The sequence below is a fragment of the Protopterus annectens genome, chromosome 3.part0 (assembly GCF_019279795.1).
Source record: "Protopterus annectens isolate FY-2018-M chromosome 3.part0, PAN1.0, whole genome shotgun sequence".
NCBI classification, from domain to species: Eukaryota; Metazoa; Chordata; order Ceratodontiformes; family Protopteridae; genus Protopterus; species Protopterus annectens.
In genome coordinates this window covers 1,436,885,304-1,436,908,248 of record NC_056731.1, presented here as the reverse complement: position 1 = coordinate 1,436,908,248, position 22,945 = coordinate 1,436,885,304, and positions in this window count along the sequence as shown.

The following is a 22,945-nucleotide window of genomic DNA, read 5'->3' as shown; positions in this document are numbered from 1 at the left end:
CACTAGGCCAATGGCTTCTTATCAGGGGAGACCCTAGATGGTACTCATACTGACTAGAAGAAACTTGATCAGGGCACTGGGGAACTTCCCCAACTCTTGGTATATCCTGTGAGCAGCAGGTTGGGGTGTAGTTGCATTACAGCACAGGAAAGAATGGCGTCTACAGAACAGATTTCTGCTCAAGACATGATTTAATTTACTGAACTTGCAGAAGGAGGATTATCAAATGAAAAACTGTTTAAGTTGTTTGAAGAAAATGAACCTGCTACTTGCAAACCATCATCTTAGAGTCAAATAGTTAATTGGTGTACTACAGAAGATGAATAGCCCTTCCTTCTTCTGTCAGAGGACTTATGACATTCTATTATTGTTGTTAAATTGGGCTGTGTGTGTAATATATATCCATTTCTTAAAGAAAGAAAGAAAAAACAGCTACTGGACATGCTTTTTTTTATGGCGGTGTAGACTGAAACCCATAAAAAGGGGTATAATTTATTACAAACCAAATAATGGTAGGTTAGGTATATATATAACATAGTTGTGTTTCTTGCTTCATTGCATTTCTATTGGGTACTAGTTATAGAAAGTCTCATTTAAAGATACCAATATAACAGGGAGGAAATTATTGGCTGTGATATAATACTGTTTGGGATTCTGCCTTAATAAAAAAAATGTAAAATTGTGGTAAATTATTTTGCTAAAGGATATTGTTCAAAATGTTTTGAATGGAAAATTCATTTCCAGAATGCTTAATCGCATAGAAATTGTGGTATGAATTCATGATGGATACTTTTTATTATATTACACCAAGGACTATTCATATATATCAAATATCAACTTAGATTTGCTAGAATGTATGAAAAACAGGACTTTCTATAGAGACTGATGCTGGGAAAACTAGCAGCTAAAGGTTACTGTAATATAAAATTAAAGAACAAGACTATCATTTACATCATTGTGAGGAAATCAAGGAACATGTTTTTATTTCTTGTGAAAGGATACAGTAATTTTGTAATGCTGTCATCTCTACTTCTTTCATTTACTAAAGTTCAGACTGTTTCCTTAGATGTGTTAGTATGCAGTACATATCCTAACTTGTGTAAACAACTGAAGATTGAATATGATAGAATTATTGCCAGTGCTGTTTGAATACTCTGGCTGCTCAGATGTGGACTGATGTTTAATATTGAATAAATTGAAAAAAATGCTTATGGGAAAAGAGTGGGAGAATACAGCTTAAAGTAGTTTATCTAGTATCTGAAATTGTTTTTTATTTTTTTTTTAGATGATTGTACTTTTGTGATCTTTCTGTAATTTTTTTTCTTGTATACATATAAATAAAGTGCCCCATGCTCTTTCAAGAAGAGCTACAAGATCTTTTATATCCACCTGAGCTACCATAACTGAGGCAAATTAAATCTCAGTTTAATATCTCATCCCAATGACAGCACATTTATGAATGCCTGCACCCCCCCACCCTCCACAACTACCCACCTTTTGTTGCAAAGCCGTATCAGTATTAGACAATAAATCTATATACCTGGTATGGGAAAGGAACAATCACCTTTCTCTTCTCAATGTTCTGCTATGACAGATACAAATAAAACATCCCTTATGCTCCCAAAAATAATTGACTTCAAGTTCTACTTCCTCAGAAGAACTTCAGACTCTTTAGTGCACAGCATACTTCTAGATAATAAAACCAAGTAAAATATTAAAAGTGCTGTAGCAGTAGAAATATAACTAACAGTATACTAAGTGCACCTTTTCCACTTTCAATCTAAATATGGGCTAGCAACTATAGAGGAAGAAATAAAACATAACAGTATGTAAAGACTAATGCCAGTTGCTAAGACTTAATTCAAGAAATGCCTCGGGATACATTATATGTCTGCCTAATACACAATTTTTTATTAATTAACACATAAGTTAAAATAACTCTCAACTAAATGCACACAGTATCTCAGCTCCTCATTAATACCTACATGGTGTAGAATGTCACAACTATAGCAGACCACACACATCTTGCATTCCAGAGCATTTTCTGAAAAATAAGCTTAAAAGCAAAAGATAAGCAAATGTAAATATTTTTTGAATAATAAATGCTACTAAAAGTGTACAAATAGTGTTATCAGTAAGAAATATTCTTTACAGTGATAATAGTCGGTACATTCATAGTCTTTTCCATAAAAAATGTAATATATTATAATGCACACAAACCATATTATATTTTTGTAAACTTTCACAAAGTTTCATATTTTGAAACCTGTATAACCTAGGCATGCATTGTTAGAACCTTCTTGTTAATCAAACATGAGCTTTCACATTGTGAAGAAATTAGTCACTGTCATCTGTGCTAGCATGTCTGGTTGAAGTTCTGTATATAATTTCAGATTGACCTGTGTATTGTATGCCAGCATGACTAGTTATGTTATTATAAATAAGTTGATTTATGATCAGTTTGTACAGAATGTTTTAAAGACTTTAACAGTGTCCTTGTACATTTCTAACGGAGCATGTTTGTGAAGAGAAATTCTAAAGGCAAACTACCTCAGATTCAGCTGATCAGCAGAAGATGTCACCAGAATGTTGACAGTTGCTATGTGTTACTCTCAGAAGCTGAAAGACAGGAAGGAACTTTTAGAAAACAGCTGTTGGTTGAATTTAAAAATATGAAATGAAAATTAGAACTGGAACAGTTGACAGTTAGGCTAGTTTATAAAACAGTATACTGAAGTCAGTTGTTAGTTATCAGTTACAGGTGAGTGATGAACTGTGCTGTGGATACCCAAAAATGACTCATTAAGAACTGTAAGCCCGCCTTTGCTCTGTTGTAGTAATGTAGTTTAGATCAGGGACAGTGTTCTTTAGTAAGGAAGTTATAACTAATCAGCTGGATCACTTAGCTTTTCTGAATGTTGGATCTTTATCTTACAGTATTGATTTCACTTTCCTGGTGACTGAGTTCTGTTTATTGGGAATTACCGTTTTATATTTTTAATCATTTTGCTTACTATTAAATATTTTTATTAACTTACATTCTGGCTGGGCAGTGTTTTTCTTTAGTGATTTGAGAGTGCTTATACTTGCCTTGATAACTTCCCGGGCCACTCCAAAAAACCTGGATGTTTAGGTCATTTGCTACTATTTGTTCTAATATTTAATTTGCATAATAGGGCACCCCTTTAGAAGGGTATGAAGAAACTCTGATTATTGGAGGCAACATTACCGTATTACTTTGGGGAAGGGACACAGCTGGAAATATGTGTCAAGCTTTCCCAAAAGTGTTTGGATGCATGAGATTTAATTGATTTAACTGTGAGTGTATCAGAGGTCTTAAAATGGGACAATACTCTAAAATATGTAATAAGGAGTTACATTGGGGTGGACAGAAGTATATAGTCCAGTCCCAGGTTATAGGATGTGTTCCTGTTGTGCACTTTGGGGAAAATTGTGGAACATTACTGCTGTCAATGTGATAGTCTCACATTGGAGTCAGTACTGAGGATTGAAGCTCCTTAGTTACTGACACAGGATAGTAAGGGATGTCACATTAACTGATGGCAGTGTGGTGGGACATTAACTGAATGCCACATTAATTGGTAGCAGCAGTGTGGTATTTTTTAATTGGACTTCAGTAGCCTGTGGGTAGTTGTCATTAGGGTGTGCACTCTTGACAGCCACAAAGTAAACATACAGAATCTCATTTCACCACAGTTTTATTTATTTATTGTTAGTCAGGGATAGCAAGCAAAGATGTCAGCAGAAGATTATAGTAAGCTTACAAAGAACCAGTTGGCCAAGGAGTGTGAAGCCAGAGGACAGGGACATGCCAATATGAATAAGGAAGCAATGACTTCAGCCTTAGTTGCAGCTTCAGCTTAGACCAGACATTCAAAGGATATCCAGTTTGGTATTGGGAATATGCAGCTTGCCAAGATAGGACAGTTGGCCTTTTCTTCGGAGGACTTAAGAATCTGTTTACAATTATTACATTACTGCTGTCAAAGTGACAGTCTCACATTGGAGTCAGTAGTGAGGACTGAAGCTCCTTAGTTACTGACCCAGGATAGTAAGGGACATCACATTAACTGGCAGCAGTCCTTTGGGATATTAACTGGATGTCACACATATGACAACCAGAAATCCCTCTACAAGTGTATGCTTATTGAGATATTTAGAGAAATATGAAAACATATGCTTAACTGTATAATTAGCAAAACAAACAATACTATATATCTCTCAAGGTGTGCAACTTACAGGACAAATATCAAAGACAGTTTTCTTCAACAATATTTAAGGTTTCACTTAATGTCATGCAACACTTTATAAGTCACTTGGTCTTTAAAGTGTTAAGTTCATATGAAAATATTGCTTACTTTCATAATTACTAGCAAACAACAAGCAATAATTCCAGTATAGTGTAATATAAACCAGCATTTTAAGTGAATTGTCCTTTATCCCACATGGTATTTCACTCCATACACCTCAATAACATTTAGGTCTCTCAGTTATAAAATCTGGGAATAAATTTAAAAATATGAATAATAAGTGGCAAATAAAGATTAATTTCTCCATAGCAGAACATACTACACTAACAATCTTAGTGTCAGTTTGTTACTAATTCCATGTCCTTTCATATACTGCCAATTATTAATTGTTAAGTCACTTAATAATTGGCAGTATTTGAAAGGACATGGAATTAGTAACAAGTTGACAAATACTGTCAATTATTAACTGGTAAGTCACTAGTGGCCGTGGTGTTGCATCGGTTAGCGTTGTGGCCTCACAGCAAGAGGTTCTCCCGTTTGATTCTTGGCTGGAGCGCCTTCTGTGTGAAGTCTATATGTCCTCCCCATGGTCAAGTGATGTTTAAAGACATGCAGGTAGGTGTGTGTGTGAATGGGTGTGCCTTCTTTGAAGGTTGGGCATCGGGCTGGCACTGTAAAAATCCACTGCCAATCAATAGAGAACCAGAGTTTCGCTGTGGCGACCCCTAACCAGGAAAAGCCGAAAGGCATTAGTATTAACTGGTAAGTCACTTAGTTAAAGAAGGCAAACCCAAGAAAGTTTTGGATGCCAAAATGTGGTATGGATGTGAACTGGATGTATAGAAAAAGGAATTTTAGGCTTGAGTCAGTTAACCTCTAAAAAAAGTATATAACAGAGACATTCTAACACAGTTCAATATAACAGGCAGTCAACTCAAAATGGTCACAAAACTCTATTTTAAAAAGTGATTTGTTCAGATTTTGGCATGGTACAGTAGATGAAATACTTGCTGGGAGGGCTGAGCAAGGATTATGAGCCTCCAGGCCCATGCTTTTTATCCTATTGGTTTTGCCTTCAGGGTCAAGCCTATCAAGTCCAGGATAAATCTCTGCAGTTACCACCACTGGTGTGTATTACAGCTATAGCATTTACAACGTATTTATGCTAACCTCTAGGGTTTTCTGCTTGGGGTTTCTCATAACCATTGAAACAATACCACAGAAATATAACTAAACTTTATTAAATCCCTGTTTTATGGGAGATTCTGACTAATATGATAAAATTACTAGAACTCTTATACTGGAAGACACAGATGCAGGGAAATACTATTACAATTATTGACTTTGTCACAAAATTGAGAATAATGAAAGACATTACATTAGAAACAATTTTTTTGTTTTGTTTAATTTGTTTTCATAATCTTCTCTCTCATACGGAATACTTTGATTAGTGTCTTGGGATCCTGCACTGAGCTGATGCAGGAGGAAGAAAGGAATGTCCAATCTTATCATGCTCACCTTTCTTTGGGAGGGGGTTGTCATCCTGGACATGCTCTCATAGCATGATCTCCACTGATAATTGAGATAAAATGATTATCCTGCCTACAGGGGTTAAGATCATATCATTTGTGGAGGTGGCAATATTGAACACAAGACTCACTGCATGTGAACCACTTAGATGATTTGGGGCACATATAGGAGACTGTAAAGGCACCGCCTATGAAAACCAGACATTAGGGGCAGCATCAGCAGTTCCCCAGCTTCCTTTCTATGCTTTACCTGCCATTTCATGTATGGAAGTGGGTAGCAACCCCAGCCTGGAGGGATTAATCACCAAGGTGAAGTCTTATGAGAACCATAGCAAAGAAGCCCATGCTCCCACAGATGTAGTGAAGCCCAACTGAATAATAACTCTTAAAATTCGGTCTGAATGAGAGAATTGTCTACAATAAAGGAAAATGGGAATATAAATGCTGAGACAGGCCATTTTTATGTTAGATTGGAGCTGCTACTGCTGTCTTAGAGGACATTAATACCTTAAAGAATTTACACCCAGTATTCTCTTTTAGCAGAGTCAGAGGGGAATGCTATTTGTCCTTTGTTGAGTTGGACCATCTTGTGGTGTCAAACCCAGGATATGTCATTTCACAACAATATGTAATTTCAAATTTTCCATTAACCTGCAGATAAAACTTGGCTAGCAAGTAAACTGAAATGCTGAATGGTTGCTATATAATTTGGTTATAATTTAACAGAGTAACAGATGTTGAAATACTTAGACACATCATCAATTTATCCTGCTCTTTAAATAATCATATTCTCACTGGCGCTAATGGCTTTTCATGGCTCATGGGCAGTTATTTATAATGACATTTGGAAATCATAGGTTCAAATATGAATATTAGGCTATTGATCTCTCAGGATCTTAAGAAGCCTAGCGCTGCATTCCCATGGTAATTATTAGACCTTGTATTTTGCAATATGAATCTTTATAGACAGACTGCACACGTATATCCTAGGTACATATATATTTCATCTGTCCTTGAGGGCCACTAGTGATAAATGAGGGGTGAAACTGTAGTTTGCCATCCATTCATCCAAGTTACATTTGAAGAGAGTAAGAGAAGTGTGCTGCTTTATGTGGAGAGGAACCCAGTTTCATCGAGGTGACATTCTCTGTGATACATACCTATCTCTTCAGCATGCTCTGTTGATTTTGTAAAATAGATGAGGTCCCATGAGTGGGTGTTTCTCATACCATTGGACTGCTGTAATTTTTCTGATAGAAAAGAGTCTGTTGAGATAGTGGTCACCTCTCAGTAGCCTGCATGACACCGAGAAGAGAGAGATAAGGCCTTGCGATGGTCTGTGTAATTTTTATGATTTACTCCCTTAATTTTATAGTGAGGAAGCATTGTGGTCATTTTCAGTCATGATGCTACGTACTGAAAGGGCTGTTATACTTAATTATCAGCCTAATGATTGCTGAGTACAGAGGAATAATAACTTCCCTGTATCTGGACACCAGACCCTTCAGTATAAGCTGTGCAATAAAAAAGACCTTCCATACAATAGTGGATATATGGTGGTCAAAGGACAGTTCATTGTCAGTATAGGTTCCCATCTATTACTATGGGATCAGTTTCTGTGGGGGGGTGTGATAGTTATAAAGGGAGTCATCCTTGCTGAAGAATATGCTTATACGTTTCTTGTATTTAGTTTCAATCCATGATGTTGACACCAACTACTAGTATGGGATAAGCCCTCTTGACAGATCATAGTGTCCTCTGGAGAGATTATGAGGGCAACAAATTTGCAGTCATCTGCAAACCTACTCAGCTACAATCACTTAACATTAACTTTGACCTCCAAGAAGTAAATGCCAAAGAGAAGTGGCCCGAGGACTGAAACCGTAGGACATTCCACTAGTAACATGTCTTTTAGAAGAGTAAGAGCCACCCTTCCATATTTTCCATGTTGTATTTGTGAGCCAGTTTGCTATTCTTCAAGTTGCATAGGGGTTAACATTTTGTTGGGAGAGTTTATCTATGATGCTGAGTGTGGGATGGTGTTGAATGCCTTTGCAAGGAACATCTAGACAGTCAGGACATATTTGCCCTGGTTCATTGACTCAATGACTTTTTTTTTGAAGAAGTCAGATAGGATAAGTAGGCAGGCCCCGCCCATGATGAAACCAAACCAGGTTGCATCAAGAGTCTGTAGGTGGCCTATATCTCTATATCCTTACATATTAGGTCCATAATGACCTTTTCCATAGTCTTGCAGATGAGGCTATTCAGGCGTATTGTTCTGTAATTACCTGAAGCTGTTGCTGTTATAGCTCCAACATTTTTTAAGGGAATGACTGCTGCTGTTCTACATTCATCTGTCTCAAAGCCTCTTTTCAGGCAAATATTGAGTAGCCACTGTGGGGGACTGAGAATTCTTTTTTCAGCCTAGCCAGTTGGCTGCCTGGTATGTTATCTGACCCCATAGAGATAGTGTACCTGACATTAAATAGTGCTTGGAGAAATTTTTTGTAGATTTGTGGAGGGGGGGCTAGATGTGGGTGTTTGATCTGAGAATATCGGAGAGGAGGGGAACTGACACTGGAGATGAATTGGTCTGCTAGCAGATTGGCTATGTCCTACAGGTCTGAGTGTGTGATATCATTTATCATTTATTATTTCCTGAGTGCAGTGCTGAGAATTGTTTCTATGGTTTCTAATATAGTTAATGAAGGCTTTTTGGTTATCCTTCTCATGGTTGGCTGTTTTTACTTCATATCTGCCTTTGGTTGCTTTGATCAAGATTAAAGTTCATTGTTATGTTTAGCAAGAGCATGTGTGGCTTCTTGAGAGATAAATTCATTTTTGTGTACACAAGTTTTATTTTTATTTTCTTATAGAGTCCCACAATAGAAGGTTATTTTTGAATTTTGCATTGTATTCATTTCTGATGGGGACAGCTGCATTGTATTTATTTCTGATGGGGACAGGTGCATCCATGCATCCAATTGCATGTGCATAGAACTTAACATTAAAGGATTCTGCATGAGCAGTGGGAGTGTTGAGTGTTTGAATTTAGTCAGGTCATCATTCAGTATTAATAGATTAATCTTTGCAGAGTCTATGAATACTTTGGTATTGGAAAATGCTTCTGGCTGCAGTCTTATAGTGAATGTGACTGATTTGTAGTTTGATTTGACCAGGGTAGTGATGACAATAATTGGGAAGCAGAGCTTTACCATATTGTTAAGATTCAAGTCCAGGATTTTATCTCCTATATCCGGGGTGTCGATTAACTGGTCCAGGGAGTTTGTTTTTATGAAATCTAGAAATCTCTGGGCATATATGTCTGAGGATAAATAAGACTCCATACAGGTCAGGTGGAAGTTATGGGCCACGGGATCCCTTATCCAGTGCTGTAGTTAACTATGATGTGATAAAATGTGTTGTTTAAAGTAAGTTGGACACAACAGAGTTCTAAGTCATTATCTTGTCTAATAGGACTGGAGATGAGTTTTTTTTTTCTTTATGAATATAGAGGCACATCCATGGGCTTTTAGGAGTGAAAGGTATAAAAACACACCACTGATAAAGTCAGTCACTGGTATTTAACCATATCTCTGTGAAAATGCATGCATCTACATTTTCAAGGATATGTAGAGCTTGTAGGGAGTGACATTTTTTTGTTAAAGCTCCTGCCATTAAGCAGCAAGACCGTAATGTTGCAGTGATTATGTTCAGTTAGACTGGAAGTTTTAGAAGACTGACTCTGCCTAAAAAAAGGTGCTATGGGGTGGACAAGGTTTTAGCCAATATAGGTTCATAGGTTAATACTAATACCAACTGCCCTTGCAAGCCATTTTAAGCCTAGCCAATTATCCTTGTGAGACTTAAATCCTGCACCTTGAGTTTGTAAGGCAAACACCTTAACCATTAAACCACCCTCCCTTGCAGAATATACAGAATTTAATTATCTTTTGGCCATTTAATCACTTATTTCTTGGTAATGGTTAAGTGCTGCTCAAGGCTATTTCTTAGCTACCACAGACATGTTCTGAGAACTCCTTCATGCCACTCTTGATATAGCATAGAGGGTACATCTCAAGTCATTTATCTCTATGTGTACAATTACTGTGTCATATGAGTACTTTTGCTGCAGGGACTTGAGTACTTGTGTGATGTGGTGAATCCTGGCACCTGATAGAAAACTGACTGTGATCCTGGCCTTGCACAGCCTGGTGAGTAGTGCATCCATGAAACTCACAATGATAAGGATACTTGCATGCTTGGTGATTTGCCTCATGGGCATTTTAAACTGTGTCTCTGTAATTTATAGTGGGTGTTGCCTATTCTAAATTCTAAAACTCTAAGAATAACAAAAAGGACAGAAGATCACATCACATCAGTTTTAATGAGAACTGCAATTAAAACTAATGTTTCAGTTTTCATCTAAATTTAATGGGCACTAGCAACAAATCTCTCTGTTATGTTCCAACAAATGCACAAAAGTATGCACTATTAGAACAAATCCTTGACATAACAGCCCCGGTAGTAGTACAAACAAGGTTTATGCCACATACTGGTTGAATAACACATGAAAATTGCCCACCAGAAATACACCAATGTCAGCGTTCGATGACAACCCATAGACTCTTGTACGAATTTTACATTCCTTTTATAATATGTTGATGGCTATGATGGAATGTTGTTGGAGAGTAGCTTTCCAGAAGTAAAAGGCAGGAAAATGATGAACAGATATGAACAAACAGTGCATGTTAGTAATAATGATAATAACAGAAATGTTCAGTCACCTCTTCCATCAAGTTCGTTTTTTACAGGTTTCAATAAAAATGCGCAACATATTTCAAAAAAGTGAAATATCCAAGCTTTTTTTTTCTGGGCTAGACTTTCAGTCTTTCCTTCACATAGCTGTATTGGATTCTGGTGTCGGGTTACTTAACCTCACTGACTGTCAAGTCAGACGAAAGAGAGAACCCACAGCCATGCTGGAATCAAATGTCTTCCGTAATCACATTTTCTTTAGGAAAATTAAAGAGTACAGCTGAAGCTGAAGTGCCAGTATCCCAAACTCTTTCATACAAGAGAATAAATAGATAGTATTCTACAGAATGGAAAATAATTTGTCCAATAAAATATCCCTCCCCCACAATGATGTATTCTGTTCCCAGTCCTTCTTGATGAGGTGGTCTGAGAACTATTCTGACTTAAAAGATCTCCTTGCCATATGGAGATGAGAAACAAAATGTGGTTTCCTGAAAGCTTTCCAGATTTGTACATGGGAATGCAACTCTGAAACAGATACAGTGTTGAAAGCATTTCCTCTGAAACAGTTCCATTCATGTCAGGGCAAAATGAAATAATTGTTGAAACACTTTTAAAGTCATTCATTGAGTAGTTACATGTTTTTTTTTACTTCAATGAAAGCTGCCAAATATAATGATAAGATGTTATTAATATTAATACTGTTATGAACATTGTAGAATAATACCTTCTCATATAGCCTAGTATCTATGTGTAAGCAAATACACAGTTCTGTGTTCCAAGTCATGTTCACATGTCTAAGCAATATGTTCATACAGTAATGACCTTTTCTTTATTATTGCACCCTATAAAAAGATAGGAGTGATAAAAAGCACAACTGAGATTTTAACATTTCATTTAAAGGGATGTTTTAGTTTTAAAATGTAAATATCATTAATGCAAGAATATTATATTAAGTGACTTTATATTAACTAATATAGTAATTAAAAATTACAACTTCATAAATGTATTGATAAAAAATCTTTGGACCCTCAAAGTCCACCAAATTTTTGCAACAAGCTCTGGAACTCCTGTCTTTTACTTTAGGCTCCACATTAATTATATTCCCCAAGATCATCTAGTAATACAATCTTGCATCCAACCACATCTTTTAAGTTGACTTTAGCGATAGCGGTCCCAAATATATCTGCTCACTTGCATGTCATTCCCTCTTTGAACTCTGCAGCACACAACTGCACCCCAATGATGCTGTATATCTTTATGGTATATATTTTAATAAAATTGTGCATTATGTTAAGGACTCTTAACAGATTTTCATATTTATAGTGCATTGAGAATGTTCATAAATGTTATTTCTCCATTCATCTTGCATCTGTGATATTCATTCTCTGCATACACTTGACTTAAGCATGGTCTGGGACATGTGTAAAGTGTTAGAGTGAGAATGCACATCTATTGTTCAATGGTAGAACGTCATGTCAAGCAGCATGATAATGTAGGTTACATATTGCCTACAATTTGAGCAATCTACCTTCCATATGTTTTGTGCGGCACTTTGCACTGAGTGTCAGCCATCAGCCCTCCTGCTAGCCATTTGGTCCCATTTTTCCATATCAGCAGAGTAAGGGCTGAAAAGGAGGAACCATCATCTAGGCAGCTATCAGGGTTTTTCTCCTGAGCTCTAATTTGCCTGCATCCAACTAGATGTTAGGGAAAGGCATGTAATGTGTCATCCACACAGATTATCCTCTCACTTTTGCAAGTGTCATTTCCTTGAACAGGCCCTGTTCCTCCCCTTACAGCATGAGAGGTAGTTTCTTTGGTCACCATAAGGGAAATTTCACTGTCCAGTGTGCTCCTAAGTATATGCAAATCCTTCCCATCCCTGACAGAGGTGAGCATGCCACATTTCTTCATTCCTAATGCTCCTTGTCTGGTTCATCCAGTGCTGCTGCTGCTGCCATTAATGCTGATTAAATCATGGTTTTCTGGATCACAGTCAGGGCTCCATTCCTTTGCACTATGGCACCAGTGGTCTTCTGGATCACAGTCAGTGCTCTTTTCCTTTGTACCATGGCACCAGTGGTCTTGTGGGTCACAGTCAGGGCTCCATTCCTTTGTACCATGGCACCAGTGGTCTTCTGGGTCACAGTCAGTAATCTATTCTTCTGTACCATGGCACCAGGATTATGTTCCATTCTGAGGTGTTGAGAAGGTATTCTTTATTTATAAACAGCATATGGAATAATGGAATCTTTCCCTAAGGGTACAATTGACTGGCAAATTTTCTGATGTTTCATAGTATCTAATATTTCTTTTTCATTCTCAGATAGTTGAAACATAAAGCACTTTCACTGTGACAAACACTTAATAGGCTTACAATACCTGTGTACAACACTGACTTGGAGTACAATTGTTTATTCTTCCTTTAAAATAGTTGCTTTCCTCTCCATAAAAAGGTGGAGAGAATGTATTTCTTAATGCTAAGCTCTTGCACTGATTGGTGAGAAATGTATGTATAGTGGATCTGCACTTGTGAATTTGTGAAGTTGAAGGCAGGTGAAAATATCTAAATGCCCTTATAAATGCCAAAGGAAAACCTTGAGGCAAATTAACATAGAGTTTTAGGAATCCAGGCAGTAAGAAAATCAGTAATACTGGGTGTTTCATTCTTTCTTTTAAATCATGCATTTTTATATTGTCTCAGACTGACTAGTTCTGAGGGTCAATATGTTTGCCAGTTAAAGAATGATTTTGATTAATTAAGCTTTACACTTGCATTGAAATTTCTCATGTTCTGCCCTCTGCTTCTATCTGGATTGCTCTTTTCTCTGTAAGTTCAGTTTCTGATGCATAAGTAAGACTTTCATGTCTTCATTCATATTTCTGGATGACATTTTGAGATGATTGTGTAGCGGTGGTTACCATTACTGGCCATAGATTCATATATTTTGTTTGTTAAATTTTTCCTTAGCACTTTGCTTGTGGTTCTCCAGAGGTTTATCACAGCCCTGCTCTACTATCAGGTGGAACACTAAGCCTAGCCTCAGAGGTACCAACACACCTCTCACTCACTAACCACTCTAAGTGTGATGTCTTTTCCTGATCATATAAATGTACTTATCACTATGGACGGAGAATGCCCCACAGTTTCTCCAGCCATCCTGCTCAACATGGGCATCCCGAGGCAGTGTAACAACTGCCTCATCTGCACTGACAACCCTACTCCTAGTTCACACAAATACAATGTGTGAGAGATGCAACTCTATTAAGAGCCTAGAATCCAATTTCTCTCACACACCAGTCAGTACATATGACAGTGAACTGGTTGCCAGCATGCACACCTCATCTCCTACTCCACCCAAACCCACATCACACATACATACATATGCGGAGGTCCTCACCAGAAACATACCTAAACACCAGGGACCTCCCAAACATAAACACAAGCATGCTACACATAATACTTCCTCTGTAGAACTCATTACACATAATAGCTCGCGCACCAGTGTTTCACCGGACAAACCTTTAAGGCAAAACACAAAATCAGACATATTAGTCTTAGGTAATTCCATAATGAGACACACTGATTTCCTTATCCAGCCTCATGAGAAGGACAAGGTCATGGTCAGGTGTCTCTCAGGTGCCAGGATACGCCATATCACACATACACTGAAGTCTCTCAACAGCAGTTACTGTTATGACCCCGTCATAGTCCATGTTGGTGTGTATGATTTCAGATGTACCTCTCTGGACTATATGAAGAAAGACATGACTGATCCAGCCCTCAGACTATGTGTCTCAGGTAAAATAAAGCAAACTCAACCAGGGTAAAACTGGTAACACATAAAACGAAAACAAAGACCAAAGAAAACTAACTAGAAACTCCACTTTAATGTTGGTAACAAGGAAATAAATCCCAAAAACTAAGTACTTTCGCCAAAGTGTGCTGGCTTCATCAGAGTTAATGGGAAAACTAAATACGCACAATTAAATACAGAGACTCATAAATTTGTTACCCAATCAATGTTTCCCACTCATTAAAACATGAATAAATAAAAACAATAGTGATACTGAACCTTAAGGGTGAATATAAACATTGTTATGTGCTGTACTTAATATGCAAAAAAATCTCCTGCTTAAAATAATGAGTTATTTGCACTTCCCTATTTATAAAACATAATAAATCAAATCTCCTATGTGTATACACCAGCCTTCTTAACTATATTTCACATGCTCTTCATTTTAAAATGGAGTTGAAAGATATACTGTCGTTCAGGCCTGGTAAACTAGTGGAATTAAGCCTTACCTGCCATCTATATTCCTTATTCTCAAACTTGAGTCTATTGTCACCACCCCTCTCACTAGAAAGAACCTGATCAATCACAAAAAATATAAATTTCTTAAAGTTAGTGCAAACAGTACTGTGGACAAATAAGGCATTATGTACATTTTTGGTCTTAATAGCCCTAAGATGTTTATCTATCCTATCTTTAAGCCTACATATTGTTTTGCCCACATAAAACCCTTGACAGGTGGTACAAGTTGCAATGTATGCTAACATAGAGGTATTACAACTGCATCTTCCTGGGCATGAGAGGGACCAATCGTAGCCTAGTACCAAAACATACGGTCAATCATTAATGTATTTGCAATATTTCCATGCCCCACATTTATACATAACTGAGTTGTGTCTCTTTGCTATAGATCCTTCCAGAATTTTCTTAATGTTTCTGCCTCTACTAAACACAACCCTGGGTTTACCCCCTAAATTTTCCTTTGTTGATTCATCAAGGCAAATGTGCCAAGATCTATTAATCACCTCTACTAGCAAAGGTGCCAAGTAGTTGCACCTTAGTATAAATATCTCAGAACTTTTGAGTTGTGTTTTTCTTAGTAAAATGCTCCCCCTTACACCTAAAATGGGAGGGGGGATCAGTACTCATTTTATTCATAACTTCCTGCCACGGTTTCAGTAGCAATTTCAAGGGGTAACCCCTTTCTAAGAAAATTCCAGTCAGGGTGTATAACTCTTTTCAATATGTGTTGTTATCACTAACCAAACAGGGTAGTCTCACCATTTGGCCTTTAATTATACTCCTTCATAGGTGAAAAGGGTGGCAACTATTAAAATGTAATAAAGAATTTGAATAAGGATCACCTGTGATAATAAGCAACAAACACAGAAAAAATTAATACCTACACTACTATAGTCCAATATATGCTAACAGCAAACTAACAGTGGTGCCACTATTACATACAGTACAGCAATACACACAACAGTCCTGAAACCCACATCACCAATTAAATATTTCTTTGAACTGCTCATAAGCAGTGACTTAAAAATGTTTGGTTTAACATGTGCAAGTGAATGTAAGTTCTCTATGCTGGATGAATCTGGGAGAAGTTAAGCAAATTTTAAGGACACCATTGACAGAATGAATAGTAACAGAGATGATTAAATCTTTTTTGCCCCTTATATGTACATTAACAATACTTCTAACAAAACCTTAAATGACACATCCACCCCAAACCCTTGTGTAATTAACGAGAATGTGTTAACTGTATCAGTCTAGAACACCCCCCAAACACATTTTATGTTAAACAGAACTTAAGTATTGCTGCCAATATTTTACTATACAATAAGTATTCAACAATTGAGATACCCAAACCTGTCCAGAAGCTCCTTCTGGGGCATACTTTTCCTCCCTGAGATAGTGGCACCAATGTCAATGACATGCTGTTGTGCAATTTTCACTGAGCTGTATGGATACATGACAGTGAACAGGAGCTCTTCATTTGTTCTTAGTGGTAGCTCCCCAGTAGCCATCTGTTCATGGGTCAGTGCAGCTGCTCTCCTCCAGGCCAATGAAATCATGATAGTGGCCCTATGGTGCACCTAAGCATATGTCCAGCTCTGACCTGTTACTGTGCTTGCATCAGCAACTATCTGCTACCCAATTTGCATTCTGCCAGACTTATCCCCACATCCCCTCTTAAGCAGAAAGGCATCATGATGCCTAAATGCTTCCACAATGACTTCATTTTCAGGGTCACTGAAGGGGGGTATAATATATATAAGTATCACACAAATAAATATCCTTCTTTGATATAACACATAAAAGGTAGTATTTCACTATTACCCACTGGAGAACATAAACCAGTCAAGATATTCAAATATTAAAAAAAAAGAATTATATGGTTGTAACATATCACACAAAGCCAGGTTGGGTCCAAAACAAGGATTGTAAGAATTGCAAAATCTTGTTTGTTGCAAAACACAAATGCAACTTTGCTCCCTCATCTGCAAAACAGCAGTAAAGTAATGCATTTTACTAACAAACCATCAGTGAAATGCTATAAGTGCTATCAAACTGTCACTGAAGCATGTCTACAGATTTACCACAGAATATTCCCTTTTTATACACTTGCCAGTCATGTCTACCTGTGGCCAGCACTTGCCTAGAGGTGTTTATAGTAAATCATATAAGGTTAATACCCCTGTGTCATTGACAAAATAGAACATTTACCTTTCATGGAAATAACAGTAGAAAAGTATACAGAGAAAAACTTTTGTAAAGTTAGCACTTGTGATAACAGTTAATAAGGCTGCGCATCTGAGAAAGTGAAATGCCCTGACAAGCATGCCTATGCCATCAGTACACTTCTAAGAAATGCATACAGATAAAAGTATCATTTGCTAACAGATTTTTCTTACTGACATTGCAGCATATGCAGTATATAGCTGAAAAATGCAAACATACCTTATCAAGATAATAGTCTTCTGTGCAGATAAATCTCAAAGTACTGTCTTCTTCTTCTGTGTTATCCACATAAATAAGTTTCATCAATTTCAGGTACCCTAGGTACACAGTTCCCTTTTTATAGTGTAGATTAAGGACAGTGAGCATAGTGACTATGCAAATGACATGGGAAATCATCAGAATATCTGAATCCCAAATACGTAGCTTTATTTAGCAGATATAAACATAGTGCATCCACTCCCTCAGTGTCTGTTGCTAATGGACTGCAACTGTGAATGATTACTGGTAGGAGAGGAAAAACACTACAGCAATCGATTCAGACTCTGCTAAGTCCAGTGGGTGTGTCAGCCAGATTAGAGCTACAAAGTGTGGAAGTAATTGTATCAAGGTTTTAAATGTAAATAAGCAGCACGCATTTCACAGTTTCTGTTCAGTAACATCCAACCTCCCCTTCATTTCTCGACAACTGTATGTTATTGCCATCTAATATCCTCACACATTTTAAGGACAATGATGCAGAATGCCTTACAGACTGCATGTCTCAGATTACTGGTCATATAAGACAAGAATGGGCAACAAACAGAGATAAGACAAAGCTGTATTTCTGCAAGCAATATTTAGAAATGGTTGTGTGATCATTCAGTACACTATTTCTGAAATTAATGCATATATAAAGAGTGGCTTCTGTGTGGAGTCTGCATGTCCTCCCCACGGTCGAGCGGCGTTTGAAAGACATGTGTGAATGGGGGTGCCTTTGTTGAAGGTTGGGCATCGGGCTGGCACCTTGGCACCATAAGAATCTACTGCCAATCATTAGCAGACCAGAGTTCCACTGTGGAGACCCCTAACCGGAAAAAGCCGAAAGAAGAACAACATATAAATAACTGCCATATGTTTTGTTAGTACTGTGGATGATGTTGCAGTTGGTAGTATGCACAATGATTTTAGTTCTCTGCTGCAAAGTTGTTTGTGTAGCAAAGAGGGACAAGACACCTTTATTGTGTTTCGAAGATCCATTGAAGTGAGAGTTCATATGCAGACCTGTGTAAAAACATTCCATGTGTACTAACATAAATAATTTGTTTATTTAATAGATTTATTTTCTTCATTTTACCTAATTTCCCTTTTTTGTGTTTTTCTTTCTTTTTTTTAAATGCCAGTGTTTGCATGGTGCACAGCTTGGCACAAACAAGGTAAATGAAGAAAAACAATGAATGTCACATTTAGCAGTGCTTATCTTATTTGTATAATGCTTAGCAGTTCACAGAATGCATTAATGTTCCACACAGGAAGCAGACAGAGCACATGCAGACAGTGTAAAGGTCCAAAAAGGTACATTGCTGCACTAAGCAATGAACACCTGCAGACAGAGCACAGACAGTCAACAATGTAACATGGATAGATTCTGTTAAGTCTGTTGGGCACCGCACAAACATGCTAAGTGGCATTGCATGATGGTTAGCACATACAACTTATGAATGAATAGGGAATTATACAACTGTCATTTACCTATTCTTGTGCCAGCAGGTTAAGTGTAGGGTTGTAATACAAATGGTCCTGGGTTCTACTACAGGATGTGCAACATATTTTTACTGCTGTGACAGTCCAGTTTATATTAATGAACACAAACATATACAAGAGTTATTTCAACATTCTTGTGGCAACAGGTATAAGTGTAGGGCTGCCATATACAGGGTCCTGGGTTCTAATACAGGAAATTCCAAGCATGTTTGCTGTTGTTCTATTTCACATTATATTCAGTCTCACTTATAACACTTTAGACATAATCATAAACAGTGGAGCTGATATGAATTGTATGCATGAGGGATAACACACCCTTACTGTGATTTGAAGGTTCAGATGTATGACTGAGGGTACACTGTCTACTATGTTTGTGTAAGTATAATTCTGCTATCTGGACTTGGATGGCCTACACACTTAAATAAGATGCATACAGAAATGAAGCTATGTAAAAGGACCTTGTCAGGTCACTCACATACATGGTTAACACCTCAAACTATCATCTGTATTTATGAATGACTCTTGACTATGTCTGAAAAGCACTTTTTCTGTGGGAAAGATGGAAAATCACAACTGTGGAAGAAAATTTGTTGTCCCTTATGCATAGGTTTGAATCCACATTTTATCAGCGTATAAAGCCAATTTAAAACTGTATCGGGTCATAAAATGTATGCACACAGTGCATATCTGCAAAGTTAAATCAACTAACAGTTACAGCAGCAGACACCCCTCAAACTAATGTCCAGTGACAGATCAACCTAATTTAACAACATTACTTTCCTCCCTGCTTGGCACTGTTGCTCTACTCTTAACATCACCCAAATGTGGTTGGCATATTTGCTCGGGTTTGCCCAATACAAGTAAATGTGATAACAGGAAATAGCTGAAAAACATTATTCTCCATTGCTCTACTTTTGGGATTAGACATGTCTGGTGTTAGAGGGGAAGGTGGCCAATTTAAGAGTTAAGAGGTAGATTATTCAGGAGTCCAGAATATTTACTGGACTTGTGGTAAAGCACCACAGCCAAAGACGTCTGCAGGGAGACTATTCTGGCTCCCAGTACATATCTAAAAAAATAAAAACGGCAAAGGACAAAGGCCACTCCAACAAGTTCCAACAAAGTAGAAAGAAGTTTAATGAGGTTAGTGCTTTCATACAGGTCAGTGCCTGTACTTCTTCAGACAAAGTAACACCATTAAATTAATCACTTATATACCTTCACCCTCCAAGTAAACCACACCTACCAAAATTCTCATGAGTAATTAAATTAGTGATTAAAAGTTAAAGGTACATTAACACACTAAATAATCCATTAGAAGCAATCAGTTAAAAAAATCAGTGAAAGAATTGGTAGAAGTAAAAAGCTGATCAGCTAAAAATCCTGTAATACACCTAAACATGAATGTATATTTCAAAAATTGATGATAAAAATTAAATAATGAGGATGGAAAATATAAATATATATGCATACAATATGTATCAGCTCATATGAGCAACAAATGCATATAATGTTAAAATATTACATATTGATAAATGCAAGAATACATGTGTATACACAAATAAATCTTAAAAGGCCTGCTATAATAAATGTAAAATGTATATATGTATATACAAATATATATGTGTGTGTGTGTGTGTGTGTGTGTGTGTGTGTGTGTGTGTGTGTGTGTGTGTGTGTGTGTGTGTGTATATATATATATATATATATATATATATATATATATATATCTATGTAAAAACAGTATGTAATATGTATAAAGGAAGTGGAAAATTACATGAATTTGTCAAATTCCTTATCTAATTAAACTCCTAAGTTTCAAGATGCAAGCTATGGAACACACATCATTTATGCCTGGATGCCTGAAGGCATCACACCTGAGTTGCCATAAAAGCTTGCACCTGTCTAACCATAATGAAGTAGGGTCACCCCTAATAATCTCAGTAACTTGTTCTATAACTCTATAAACAAAAGTGTGATCAGGGTAGTTTATTATGTGTTTTGCAAGTGTGCTCTCAACCTTTTTATTTCTGATTGCATATATATGTTCATACAACCTGTCCCTAAGTCTTCTGTCCATCTTACCGATATAGAAGACAGGACATAATTTTCTATATGCACCATGGAGCTCATTAAGTGAAACAACCTTGTAGTGAGCAATATCCAAAAGTAGAGACATTTTCTCTTTATACAAGCTGTTATCCATTATAACAATACCCCCACCCTTTTCTGGTTGGGATATCCTCAAATTACTGTTAGTTAACTCCTTTAATAACATTCTTTCATCTAAGCTTAAATTATTAATATCCAGGTCATTTCTAAATAATCCCACATTTCTCAAATCAATTTCACAGATACGTTTGAATGCCATTAAAGTAGGATGTAAAATAGGATTAAAAGTGATGTTAACATGAAATGCATTTCTTACTGTTTCATAATTCACCCCAGAGCCAACTTTAAATTAAGCTAGCTCATAAATAGCTTTAAATCTATTATAGTTTTGCCTAGATCAATTTTTTAGAGGGAACAAAAGTTAAACCCCTAGCCAACACCTCAGCAAACTCAGTGTTCACAAAGAAAGTGGAATAATTGAAAATGTCGAAGTTATTTGTGCTGTTAAAAACAATATTTAGATTACAGTCTTCCAAAATAATGACAGAGAGTGAATTATTGCCTGAGTGACAGTCTAATCACTCACAAGTGAAGGTGGAAGAGCTATTGATTAAAGACATGCTTACCATTAATTCCTCACGTTTCTCTTTCTGCTGTTTTGGTGAGACAGGCTTCCTGGCCATTGTTCAAACCCCTGCAAAATTTTGAGTGTTTTCCTGTGGTTTGGGATGAGAATAAGAGTTGTTATTGCCAGAAATTGAGGCATTAGTATTGTTTCTGTTGTTCTGTAGTCTTTCACTGTGGCGATGACCTTCCATTGCTGCTGAGGTGCTGGGCTGATCACCAGCCAGATTGTGATGAGGTACGTCATGACATTCAGATATCCCTGCATCATGAGGAGTTCCCACATCCGGATTGGTGAAAGTAGAATGCCCTCCCAACTGCTGAGAATCAGGGGGGTGTGGATAAGCCATTCTTCTGCCATAATCGGCTTCATCCCTGGACATCTTTTTAATCTTTGCAGTTCTAAGTTTAATGAGTTGAGTATCTATACTAGTAGAAATATGTTCATAATCATACTTATATCTGGTGAAATCATGGTCAGATAAAATAGTTGCATCTAATGTCTGTATTTCATTCTCTAAGATCTTAATCTGTTCATTGTAATGAGTAATAAATCATTCCATGAGTTGCAAACCCTGCTTGTTGAATAGTTTCAGTAGTTCTTCAAGAAATGGGGAGTCAGGAATAAGACCTGTAGGGTAACACCAAGTCCTTAACCATTTAGGTACAATGTTTTTGTGTATACACTCACAGAAATAAACCACTTTAAGCTGCAATTTCTTTAGTCTGAAGGCTTTTGAATCTGTTTGAAATATTAATGGAATCTGTATCAGTGTTTGTAACTATATTAACAGAGTTACTTAAGTTAAAATCAGGCATTGGTTGTAACCAATCCTGTAAATTACAACCGACAGATAGTATATTATTTGAAGAGGCATGTAAATTCTGCCCATTGGCTGCATTACTGTTCTGGTTTGAGTCTCTGGTAACTGTGTTAATTCTAACACTATAGGACCCACCTTGCATGTTGGAATTCTCCTCACCGTGACCTTGGTTTTGTGAACCAGAATCCACCGATGCTGGAGGGGAAGAGGAAGGATGGTGCTCCAAACTGTTAGAAAAAGGAGCTTTGGAAGTGTTATTCACCACCATGGCAACCAGGTCATCCACCTTTTTGTTGAGAGCATAGATTAAACAAGTTAGAAATCCAATATCCTGCATGGAACTAGGGTCCAATGTTTCATCAGGAAACAGGGAAGGTGTGCCAAAAACTGTGTCCGTTGCAATAACAAACTGTTAAACCAAAAAATAGAAAACAAACTATGGAAAAACAAAAAAGGCAAAGGACAAAGGCCACTCCAACAAGTTCCAGCAAAGTAGAAAGAAGTTTAATGAGGTTATTGCTTTCATACAGGTCAGTGCC